This window comes from Vombatus ursinus, unplaced genomic scaffold (assembly GCF_900497805.2).
Source record: "Vombatus ursinus unplaced genomic scaffold, bare-nosed wombat genome assembly UNPS02015408.1, whole genome shotgun sequence".
Taxonomy (NCBI): Eukaryota; Metazoa; Chordata; class Mammalia; order Diprotodontia; family Vombatidae; genus Vombatus; species Vombatus ursinus.
In genome coordinates, this window is record NW_020955186.1 from 1,674,236 (window position 1) to 1,687,748 (window position 13,513).

The window sequence follows — 13,513 nt, forward strand, 5'->3', positions numbered from 1 at the left end:
GTTCAGATGAGTTTATATAGAGTGAAAAGAAACAAGAAAACAATTTTTACTATAATAGTATGAAGGAAGATAATTGTGAAATACTTAACACATTGTTATTACTATTACTATAATATTACTATTATCAGCACATGAACCAATCAAGACTTCAGAATATTCCAACAGCCTTTTGATCTCTTGGAAGAGAAGTGATGTTTTAGATGTGCAGAATGAGATGTGCATTTTTTAACAGGGCCTTATGTTTGTATTTATTTTGTCTAACTTTTTAGAAAGATGTTTGGGAAGAAAATAGGGAATAGTGAAAATTACACATATTTAAAATTTTATTATTTATTTTTGACATTTGAAAAAGTTGGAGTTCCAAATTATTCTCCTCCTTTCAGTCATAACCTCAATGACTGAGAAGAAAAAAAACCAATGTGAAATAAATTATGCATGTGAAATCATGCAAAACATATTTTCATATTAGCCATGTTGCAAAAAAGCAAGAAAATAAAGGGAGAAAAATATACTTAAATTTTCACAAAAGTTCATTTGTTCTATGAATGTGTGTAACATTTTTTTTTTAAATTATGAATCCCTTGGGGTGGTCTCACATTGTTGTATTGATCAGAGTAGTTAAGTCTCTCACAGTTGATCTCAGGACAATATTGCTTTTACTGTATACAATGTTCTGCTTATTTTTCCCACTTCATTTTGCATCAGTTCATGTCTTTTAAGGTGTTTTTTTTTAGAGAATCTAACTTATAATTTTTTTTAAATTTTTAATTAATTGATTTTGAACTATCAACAATCACTTCCATAAGCTTTTGAGTTTTAAATTCCTCCCCTCTTTTGCCACCTCCCTCCCCAAGATGGCATGCAATCTAATATAGGCTATACATATATACACACACACACACACACATATATATATATATACACACACATATATATATACACACATATATATATATTCCTATTAAACATATTTTCACATCAGTGATGTTGTAGGTAAGAATTAGAACCAAAGGAGGAACTGCCAGAAAGAGGAAACAAAACACAATAGAAGAAAAAAAAATAGGAAATAGTATGCTTCTATTTGCATTCAAACTTCATAGTTTTTCTTTTGTATGTGGATAACATTTTCCACCATGAGACCTTTGGAGATGTCTTAGGTCCTTATATTGATATACAAGTATATCAATATTAGTCATTGTACAATATGGTTGTTACTGTGTATAATGTTATCCTGGTTCTGCTCATTTCACTCAACATCAGACCGTGCAAGTCTTTCCAGGTTTTTCAGAAATCAACTTGTTCATCATTTCTTATAGCACAAGAGGATTCCATTGCATTCATATACCACAACTTGCTCAGCCATTCCCCAAATGGTGGAAATCCTGTCAATTTCCAATTCTTTGCCACCACAAAGAGTGCTGCTATAAATATTTTTTATAAATGTGGGTCTTTTTCCCATTTGTATGATGTCTTTGGGATATAGCCATAGAAGTGCTATTGCTGGGTCAAAGGGTACGCATATTTTTATAGCCCTTTGGGCATAGTTCCAAATTGCTCTCTAAAATGGTTGAATCAATTCACAACTCCACCAACAATGCATTAATGTTCCAATTTTCCCACATCCTCTCCAACATTTATCATTTTCCTGTTTTTTCATGTTGGTCAATCTGATAGATGTGATGTGGTACCTCATGGCTGTTTTGATTTGCATTTCTCTAATCAATAGTGATTTAGAGCATTTTTTTTTATGACTATAGATGGCTTTAATTTCTTCATCTGAGAGCTGCCTGCTCATATCCCTTGACCATTTATCAATTGGGGAATGATTTGTATTCTTATAGATTTGACTTAATTCTCTATATATTTTAGAAATGAGGCCCTTATCAGAGATACTGGTTGTAAAAATTCTTTCCCAATTTTCTACTTTCCTTCTAATCTTGGTTGCATTGGCATTGTGCAAAAACTGTTCAATTTAATGTAATCAAAGTTACCCATTTTGCTTTTTGTAATGTTCTCTATCTCCTGTTTCATCATGAATTCTTCTGTTCTCCATAAATCTGATCGGTAAACTATTCCTTGTTCTCTCAGTTTACTTATAGTATCAGTCTTTATATCTAAATCATAAACCCATTTTGACTTTGTTTTTGGTATATGGTGTGAGATTTTAATCTATGCCTAATTTCTGCCAAACTCTTTTCCAGTTTTCCCACCAGTTTTTTCAGAGTGAGTTCTTACCCTAGAAACTGAGGTCTTTGGGTTTATCAAATAATAGATTACTAAATCCACTGACTACTGTGTCTTGCATACTTAACCTGTTCCATTGATCTACCACTCTATTTCTTAGCCAGTTTTGATGATTGCTGCTTTATAATACAATTTAAGATCATGAATGGTTAAGCCACCTTCCCCTGCATTTCTTTTCATTAGTTCCCTTGATATTCTGGACCTTTTGTTCTTCCAAATGAATGTTGTTATTATTTTTTCTAACTCTATAAAATATGTTTTTGGTAGTTTGGTTGGTATGGCACTGAATAAGTAAATTGGATTAGGTAGAATTGTCATTTTTATTATATTAACTCGGCGTACCCATATTGTTTATTCAGTTATTTAGATCTGACTTTATTTGTGTGAAAAGTATTTTGTAATTCTGTTCATATAGTTCCTGGATTTGCTTTGGGGGGTGGATTCTTAAATATTTTACAATTTCTAGAGTAACTTTAAATGAAATGTCTCTTTCTATCTCTTGCTGTTGGGCTTTGTTGGTAATATATAGAAATGCCAATGATTTATGTGGATTTATTTTATAGCCTGCAACTTTGCTAAAGTTGTTTATTATTTCAAGTAGGTTTTTACTTGATTCTCTAGGATTCTCTAAGTATATCATCACATTATCTGCAAAGAGTAATACCTTTGTTTCTTCTTTGTCTATGCTAATACCTTCAATTACTTTTTCTTTTCTTATTGCTAAAGCTAACATTTCCAGTACAATATTGAACAACAATGATGATAATGGACATCCTGGTTTCACCTTGATCTTATTGGAATGTTTCTAGCTTGTCCCCATTGTGCATGATGCTTGCTGAAGGTTTTAGGGAGATGGTGTTTATTATTTTGAGGAAGACTCCATTTATGGGTCTGCTCTTTAATGTTTTAAATAGGAATGGGTGTTGTATTTTGTCAAAAGCTTTTACTGCATCTATTGAGATGATCATGTAGTTTCTGTTGGTTTTGTTATTAATATGATCAATTATGTTTATAGTTTTCCTAATACTGAACCAGACCTGCATTCCTGGTATAAATCCTACCTGGTCATAGTGTATTATTCTGGTGATAAGTTGCTGTAATCTATTTACTAATGCTTTATTTAAAATATTTCCACCTATATACATTAGGGAAATTGGTCTATAATTTTCTTTTTCTGTTTTGACTCTTCCTGGCTTAGGTATCAGCACCATTTTTTATCATAAAAAGAATTTGGTAAGACTACTTCTTCACCTGTTTTCCCAGATAGCCTATATAATATTCAAATTAATTGTTCTTTAAAAGTTTGATAGAATTTGCTTGTAAATCCATCTGGCCATGAATATTTTTTCCTTGGGAGTTCATCAAGGGCTAGTTCAATTTCTTTTTCTGAGATAAGGGTACTAAAATATTTTACTTCCTCTTCTGTTAATCTGAGCAATTTATATTTTTATAAATATTTATCCATTTCAGTAAGATTGTCAAATTTATTGGCATACAGTTGGGCAAAATAGTTTCTAATTATTGTTTTAATTTCCTCTTCCTTGGTGGTGGATTGGCCCTTTTCATTTTTGATACTGGTAATTTGGTTTCCTTCTTTCTTTTTCTTTAATTAAATTAACCAAAGATTTATCTTTTTATTGTTTTTTTTTCATAAAACCAGTTCTTAGTTTTATTTATTAGTTCAATAGTTTTCTTGATTTCAATTTTATTAATTTCTCCTTTGGTTTTCAATATTTCTAATTTGGTGTTTAATTGAGGATTTTTAATTTGTTTTTCTTCTAGTTTTTTTAGTTGTATGCCCAATTCATTGATCTCTTTTTCTATTTTATTTATGTAAGCATGTAGAGATATAAAACTTCCCCTAAGGACTGCTTTTGCTGCATCTCATAAGTTTGGTATGCTGCTTCATTATTGTCATCCTCTTGAATTAAGTTACTGATTATTTATATGATTTGCTGTTTGACCCAATCATTTTTAAGAATTAGATTATTTACTTTCCAATTATTTTTTATTCTATCTTTCCATGGCCCTTTATTACGTATAATTTTTATTGCATCATGATCTGGAAAAGATGCATTTAATATTTCTGCCTTTCTGCAATGGATTTTGAGGTTTTTATGCCCTCAATTTTTGTGTATGTGCCATGCAAGGCCTAGAAAAATAGTATATTCCTTTCTATCCCCATTCAGTTTTCTCCAGAGGTCTACCATACCTGACTTTTCTAATATTCTATTCACCTCCTTAACTTCTTTGTTGCTTATTTTGTGGTTAGATTTTTCTAGTTCAGAGAGTGAGAGGTTGAGGTCCCCCACTGGTATAGTTTTGTTGTCTATTTCTTTCTGTAACTCCCTGAACTTCTTCTCTAAGGATTTGGATGCTATACCATTTGTTGCATATATGTTTAGCAATGATATTACTTCATTGTCTATGGTGCTTTTTAGTGGGGTGTAGTTTCCTTCCTTATCTTTTTTGATAAGATCTATAGTTGCTTTTGCTTTATCTGAGATCAAAATTGCTACCCCTGCTTTTTTTTTTTACCTCAGCTGAAGCATAATATATTCTGTTCCAGCCTTTTACCTTTACCCTGTGGGGTTCACTCTGTTTCAAATGTTTTTCCTGTAAGCAACATACTGTAGGAGTATAGTTTTTGATCCATTCTGCTATCCCACTTCCACTTTATGGGAAAGTTCATCTTATTCAAATTCACAGTTATGATTACTATATGTGTCTTTCTCTCCTTCCTTTTCACCCTCCTGTTTATGCTTTTCTTTCTCCTTTCTCCTTTTCCCTCCTCACTAGTGTTTTGCTTTTGACCACTGTCTCCCTCATTCCTGCACCCCTTCTATTAGCCCCTTCTCTTTTCCTCCCCTTTACTCTTACTACTGCTTCCCTCCTATCTATCCCCATTTGTTTTTCTTTCCCCTTTCCCTTCCTACTGCTTATATGGTCAGTTAGGTTTCCATACCTAACTGATTATGTTATTCCCTTCTTGAGCCAAATCTGATGAGAGTAAGGTTCAAACAATGCTCTTCTCTCTTCCTTCTTTCCCTCTGTTATAATAGGTTTTTGTGCCTTTTCCTGTAATGTAATTTACCCTTGTCTGCCTCTTCCTTTCCTTTTCTATCAGTACATTTTCTTAGATCAGATTAATCCACTTACTTGGATCTATTGAACCTACTTGATTATTTTTTTTGTCATTACATCAAAGTCAACTTATATCCATTCCCTTTACATTAAAGGACTATCCCTTTAATATGGTGTAATACCAAAACAGTTCTCAAGAGTTACAAGTGTCATCTTCCCTTGTAGGGATGTAAACAGTTTGCCCTTATTAACAACATGTATTTTTCTGTCCAATTTACCTTTATATGTCTCTCTTGAGTCTTGTTTTGGACGACCAAATTTTCTTTTGAACCCTGGTCTTTTTATCAGGAAGGTTTGGAAGTCCCTCATTTTGTTGAATATTCATCTCCTCCCCTGAAAGATCATGCTTATTTTCACTGGGTAGTTTATCCTTGGTTGTAATCCAAGCTCCTTTGCCTTATGGAATATCATGTTCCATGCTCTATTGTCTTTTAATGTAGAAGCTGCAAGGCCCTGTGTAATCCTGATTGTGCTTCTATGATATCTAGATTGTTTCTTTCTGGCTGCTTGTAATATTTTCTCATTGACCCAGTAATTTTGGAATTTGGCCAATATATTCCTTGGCATTTTCAATTTGGGATCTCTTTCAGGAGGTGACCAGTGGATTCATTCTATGCCTATATTATCCTCTCATTCTAGGACCTCAGGGCAGTTTTCCTTTATGATTTCCTAAAAGATGCTGTCCAGTCTCTTTTCTCATAGTGATTTTCAGGTAGAACAATAATTTTTTAATTGTCTCTCCTGGATCGGTTTTCCTAGTCAGTTGTTTTACTAATGAGGTATTTTATATTTTCATCTATTTTTTTTCACTCCTTTGTTTCTATTTGACTAATTCTTGCTTTCTCATAGAGTCATTAGCTTCCATTTGCCTAATTCTAATTTTTAACAAATTGCCTTCTTCTATTAGATTTTGTACCCCTTCCCCATTTGTCCAATTGTATTTCTTAGGGACTTGTTTTCTTCTTTGTACTTTTTTTTTTTCCAGTTAGCCATTTGTCTTTTTTAGAGACTTGTTTTCTTCAGTGTATTTTTTTTTAAGATGACTAATCATATTTTTTAAGGACTTGTTTTCTACAGTTAATTTTTGTCCTTCTTTTTCTAGGCTATTGACTCTTTCTTGCATACGTCTCATTTTTTCTTCTACCTCTCTCATTTGGCTTTTAAAATTCTTCTTGAGCTCTTCTAAGAAGGCTTTTTGGGCTCAGACCAGTTCAAATTCCCTTTTGAGGTTCCATATGTGAGTTTATTGACAATGTTCTCATCTTTAGAATTTCTGCCTTGATCTTCACTGTTCTCATAATATCAATCTATGGTAGTTCCTTTTTATTCATGGTGTTTGCTTATTACTGGCCTTTAAAGAGATTGAACTCTCCTGCTGGGGAGCAGAGGGCACTGACCCAAGCTTCTTGTGTTGGGAGCCTAGGGCCTGGCTCTGTGTGCTGGGGCCTCTGATGTTGGCAGTTGGAGGCTGTAGGGTTCTGGCAGCTTACCTTGTGTTGGGCTGGAATCAGCAATGCTGGAACTCTAGGACAACTCTAGGTTCCCTGCTTTTCCTTTCCTTTCACTTTCTTCAGCTCCTTGCAGATGGCTGTTGCAGGGTGTTTATCTGCCTGGGGCCCTTTGTAATGCTGCTTCCCTTATTTTTACAGAGTCACTGGGAGACCTGGTTGCTGTAGAATGCTGAAGTACCTGGTGGCTTCCTTAACTGATTTACACCATTTCTGCAGCCCTCACTGAGGCACATGGAGGTCCAGGTGTTGGTGTTTGCCTGCTCCATTACCTGGGTTTCAGGATTTCCTCCTTGTAAAATTAAGTGAGGCTTTCCACTACCTTGCTGGGATGTCTCCCTTTCTGTAGTACTTCCTTTCCCCCTTGGCAAGAGGGGCCTTTCCTGTTAATCCCTCAAGTTTCCTGGGCTATAGGACTATTTTATCCTGACTTTCTTCTGGTTCAGCTGTTCCAGTGTTTTTACTTGGTTGATATTTTCTGGGTTTTCAAAGGTTAATATGGGAGGTTAAGAGAACCTTACCTCTTACTCCACCATCTTGGCTTGAGGAAGTGGACCTCTCTGTCATTTCTTATAGAATAATAGTATTCCAACACAATTATATACCACAACTTGATCAGTCATTTGCCAAATAATGGGCATCCCCTCAATTTCTAATTCTTTGCCACCACAAACAAAGACCTGCTATGAATATTTTTGTACTTATAGATCCTTTTCCTTTTTCATTATTGATCTCTTTTTATTTTAGACCTGGTAGTGGATTGCTGAGTCAAAGGGTATGCACAGTTTGATAGCCCCTTGGACATACTTCTCAATTGTTTTCCTCAATGATTAATCAGTTGAGAACTCCACCAATAGCTCATTAGAGTATCTATTTTCCAACATCCCCTCCAGCATTTGTCCTTTCTGATAGCTTTGTGATGGTATTTCAGAAGCATTTTAATTTGTATTTCTCTAATCAATAGTGATATAGAACATTTTTATATGACTATAAGAAAGCTTTGATTCTTTCTCTTGGAAATTGCTTTCTTTAGATATTAAGATTGATACTATAAGCAAACTACAAGAGCAAGGAATAGTTTACCTTTCAGATCTATAGAGAAGGGAAGAATTTATGACTAAACAAGAGGTAGAGAACATTATGAAATGCAAAATGGATAATTTTGATTACAATGAATTGAAAAGTTTTTGCACAAACAAAGCCAATGCATCCAACATTAGGAGAGAAGCAGAGAACTGGGAAAGAATTTTTGCAACCAGTATCTCTTATAAGGTCCTCATTTCTAAAATATATAGAGAACAAAGTCAAATTTTTAAGAGTACTAATCATTCCCTAATTGATAAATGGTCAAAGAATATGATGAACAGGCAGTTTTCAGAGGAAGAAATTAAAGCTATATATAGTCATATAAAAAATGCTCTAAATCACTATTGAATAGAGAAATGAAAAACAAAAAGACTCTGAGGTACCACATTACACCTATCAGATTGGCTAACACGACAAAACAGAACAATGACAAATGTAGAAAATGTGGGAAAATGGGAACACTAATGCATTGTTGGTGGAGGTGTGAAATGATCCAACCATTTTGGAGAGCAAGTAACTATGTCCAAAAGGCTATAAAATTGTGCATAACCTTTGACCCAGCAATGCCACTTTTAAGGCTGCATCCCAAAGAGATCATAAAAATGGGAAAAGGATCCACATGTACAAAAATATTTATAGCAGTTCTTTCTGTGGTGGCAAAGAATTGGAAATTGAGGGGATGCTCATCAATTGAGGAATGGCTGAACAAGTTGTGGTATGTGAATGTAATTGAATACTATTGTGCTATAAGAAATGATGAGCAGGTGGACTTCAGAAAAACCTGGAAAAACTTGTATGGACTGATGCTGAGTGAAGTGAGCAGAGCCAGGAAAATGTTGTATACAATAACAGCCATGTTATATAATGACTAACATTGATAGACTTACCTTCTCAACAATGCAAGGACCTAAGACTTCTCCAAAGGTCTCATGATGGAAATTGCTATTGACATCCTGAGAAAGAACCCTGGAGTCTGAATACAGATGGAAGCATATTATTTGCTCTCCTTTTCCTTTGTTGTTTTGTTTTATTGTTTCATTCTTGTGGTTACTTCCAGCAGTTCTAATTGTGCTTTATATCATGACTAATGAAACAATATGCTTAATATGAATGTATAAGTAGAGCTTATATCAGACTGCATGCCATCTTGGGGGGGTAGAAAAAGAATAGGAAGGAGAGAAAATTTAAAACTCTAAATCTTATGGACCTGAATGTTGAAAACTAAAAAGAAATTAATTGTGAAAAAAAGAAAATTGCTTTTCATATCATTTAACCACTTATTGGGGGAGGACTTTTATTATTTTAATTTTTATTTGTGTCATTTTTTTTAATTTTGGGAGAAAACAAGCATTTTCATAATGTAGTACAATTTAAAAAAATATGATTGCACATGAAACTCCAAAATTATTTTGTATAATTTGCTATTTCATTTAAATGTATAATAAAATTATCATGTAAATTTCTTTTTTTTTGCTTCCCCACCCTAGAGATGGCTACCATTAGATACAAGCATGTGTGTGTATACATAAATAATCATTCTATGCATATTTTTATATATGATTTAGTTTCCTATATTTTTGAGAAATGAGGCCTTATTCAGAGAAAATTAATGTAAAAAATTTTTGATGTTACTTTACTGCCTATGGTACTTTTTAGCATAATACAGTTTCTCTGATTTTCTCCTTTAATTAATCCTGTTCTTACTTTTGAGTTGTTTGAGATTGTGGTTGCTGCCCTTCTCTTTTTTTTTATTTAAGCTTAAGCATAATTGATTTTTCTCCAATCACTTATTTTAACTCTTGGTATAGCTTTCTTTTTCAAGTGTTTTTTCTTCTAACAATGTATTGTTGGATTCTAATTTCTAATTCATTTTGCTATCTGATTCTGTTTTATTGGTGAATTCATCCCTTTCTTCTTCACATTTATGATTATTAACTGTGTATTTCCCTCCATCCCATCTTCTATTGTTTATCCTTCACTATCTCTCTTTTTATCCTGTTCTTCCTCAAAAGTCTCTTTTGTTTTTGACCATTGTCTCCCTTAATCTGCCCTCCCTTTTATTACCTGCTCTTTTCTTACGTCTTTCCCCTCCTATTTCCTCATAGATTTCTATACCCAATTGAGTGTGTACATCTATTCTTTCCTCTTTGAACCAATTCTGATGAGAGAATTTGACTGTCCTCTCACGCATTCCCTATCATTTCTTCCCCACTATGAAAGCTCTACCATGTGCTTCCTTTTTGTAGCATAATTTTCCTCATTCTTCCTTTTTCTTATCCCTTCTCTTAGTGAATCCTTCTTTCTTAACCTTCTCATCCCTGTTTCTTTTTTCATATCATCTCCCTCTTGTGCCCTCTGTCTTTGGAAATTCCTTCTAACTACCCTAATAATGATGAAGTTCTTAGTAGTTACATGTATCATCTTTGCACAGAGAAATGTAAACAGTTTAACCTTATTTGCCTTATAATTTGTCTTTCATGTTTGCCTTTTGTATACCTAAGTCTTGTGTTTGAATATCAAATTTTCTATTCAGTTCTGTTCTTTTTTATCAAGAATGCTTGAAAGTCCTCTATTTCAATAAATATCCATTTTCCCCTCAAAGATTGTACTCAGTTTTACTGAGTATATGATTATTGTTTACAATCTTAGCTCGTTTTCATTCTCAAATTTCATATTCCTTACTCCATGCTCCTTTAATGTAGAAGTTGCTAAATTTTGTGATCATGACTGTGGATCCATGAGAAATATTTTTTTTTCTGGCTGCTTGAAATATTTTCTCTTTGACCTCACATCTCTATACTTGTCTAAAGTATTCCTGGGAGTTTTCATTTGGAGATCTCAGTAAATTGAATTTCTATTTTACCTTCTGGTTCTATGATATCAGGGCAGTTTGCCTTTATAATTTCTTGAAATACAATGTGTAGGCTTTTTTTTTATCATAGCTATGAGGTACTTAAAAATTCTTAAATTATCTCTCCTGGATATGTTTTCTAAAGTTGTTTTCCAATGAGACATTTCACATTTTATTCTATTTTTTAAAAATTCTTTTTACTTCATTATTTCTTGATGTGTCATGAAATCATTAGCTTTTACCTTCCCAATTCCATTTTTTTAAGGAATTATTTTCTTCTCTGAGCTTGTGTACCTTCCCCCCCACCCCCAGTCCCCCAATTTGGCAAATTCTACTTTTAAAGTTTTATTTTCATCAGTGATTTTTTTTTACCTCTTTTGGATGATTCTGCTTTTTTCAGGTGTTCCATTCTTCACTGAGGTTCTTTTATTTAAACCTCTTTTACTATTGACCAATTATATTTTTAAGTTGTTATTTTCTTCAATATTCTTGTGCCTCTTTTACTTGGCTGTTAATTCTGTTTTTATAATGTTCTTCTGTTTTTTTCCCAATATTTTCAACTCCTATGCTTATTTGGTTTTTAAAGTCATTTTTTGGTTCATTCTTTAGCTCTTCCAGGACTTCTTGTTTGGCTAGTTTCCAAATTGCATTTTTCTTTTATGCCATGCTTTTAGCCATTTTCATGTCATTGTCTTCTTTTAAGTCTGTATCTTGATCTTTCTTATCACCATAATAGCTTTTTATGATAGCATTCTGATGCTTCCAAGGTGCTGTGATCTGCAGAGATGTGTGGACACTGTTCTCCTGGTCTGGATTCTGATCCTTATCTAGGAAGGATCCTTGATCCCTGGCCTTCCTCTCTGCTCTAGAACTAATACTAAGTCTGTGCTCTCTTGAAACTACAAGTACTTCTCTCCATTCTGAAACTGGGACAAGGAGTACTTTTCTCTTGAGTATATAAGCACTCTTTTTACTTTGAAACTGTGATCCAAAATCCACATTTGGGCAATAGAGTTATCCAACTTTTCCAGGTACTTCGATCTTGTTGCTAACATAAAAGTCACCTATAATCCATTTCTGACCAATTTTCTAATAACTAATCACCTCTAGAATGAGATCCCAAAAGTGATACAGCTTTGAAGCCATTTCCAGGGCCCACTGCTAGTTTTGGCACCATATGCATTCTGGACCTGTCCTCACCCTGTTGGTATAGACTTTTTCTTTAGACTTCCTAAGTTGTCTCTGTCTGGAAAAATGTCTCACGCCAAAGTCTTGTTGAGTTTTGTTGGCTATGCTGCTCCAAAATTAAATTTGAGACATTATTTCATACTGTTTTGTGGGGGTTGTTTGGAGAGTTCAGATGTAAAGCTTTTATTACTCAGCCATTTTGACTCTGCCTCTTGATTGCTTTAAGTTAGATGATTATCACCAAAGTGTGTTGCCATGAAATTTTAATCTCCGACTCTACATAAACATATGTTAAGAGACAGCCAAATTTGGTAAACATTTGATTAATTTTGTATATATTTAAAGTCAGTAAAATATGGTAAGTTGAAGGTCCAACATGGATAATGAATATCTGAATTATCTCAATGGATTGCTAAATAGCATAATTAGAACCATAATTAGAATTGTTCTGTCACTTCAAAAAAATTCTCATTAGTATTGTTGTCACGATGCTGGCAGTAATACAGTTGCAACAATAGGTTTTTTCTATAAAAATAAGTGGAAGACCTAAGGTGAAAATATTATCTTGGTTCAAACCAAGTAAATAAATAGCTTTTGAAACAGAACCATAGTCTGTTGTCAAACATATTAAATTGGTTCTATTTTAACTATGGGCAGCTAGGTGGTACACTGGAATCAGGGAGACTCATTTTCATGAGTTCAAATTTGGCCTCAGACACTATCTAGCTGTGTGACACTGGGTAAATCTTATTTGCTCAGTTCCTCATCTGTAAAATGGGTTAGAGAAATAATTGGCAAAATATCTCAGTATCTTTGCCAAGAAAATCCCAAATGGGGTCACGAAGAGTTGGACATAACTAAAATGACTCAAAACAACAATTTTAATTATAATAAATCCTGCACTAATGCTTTTCAAATATAATCTTTATGGTAATCTTTGGTCCAACTGAAAACATTGTTTTTTCATCTTAAAAAATAATTTAACAAAATACTTGTCATACATTTTAGTTTATTAATATAAATTATCATAAAATTGCAAGTCTTTTGAGAATGAATAAACATATTATCAAATTAAGATTTTAATTAAAATGCTCTGGACTGTTAGCTACAGATTCATTAAAGATACTTCCTATAGATTGCTATAAATGCCTTGATGGTCACTGAATGTATATTTGCAGGTATTATATACTTATATCTCATATAACTACTATATTTCAGCCCACTTTTAATAGGAGCATCAATTAAAAAAATCTAATTTTTGCATAATTTTTCTCCACCACAAAAGTTTCTGCATATGTTTCAAAGATATGTTTCAATATTGTTACCAAGGGAACAAAATGGTTAAAGAAGCTAAATACTTGCCTCCTTCTGGAAAGATGTGAAGAGAAATCATGTCACACTGACTTTTATGCCAATACCTATCTGCCTGCTTTTTCTTTCCTTCCTTCCTTCCTTCCTTCCTTCCTTCCTTCCTTCCTTCCTTCCTTCTTTC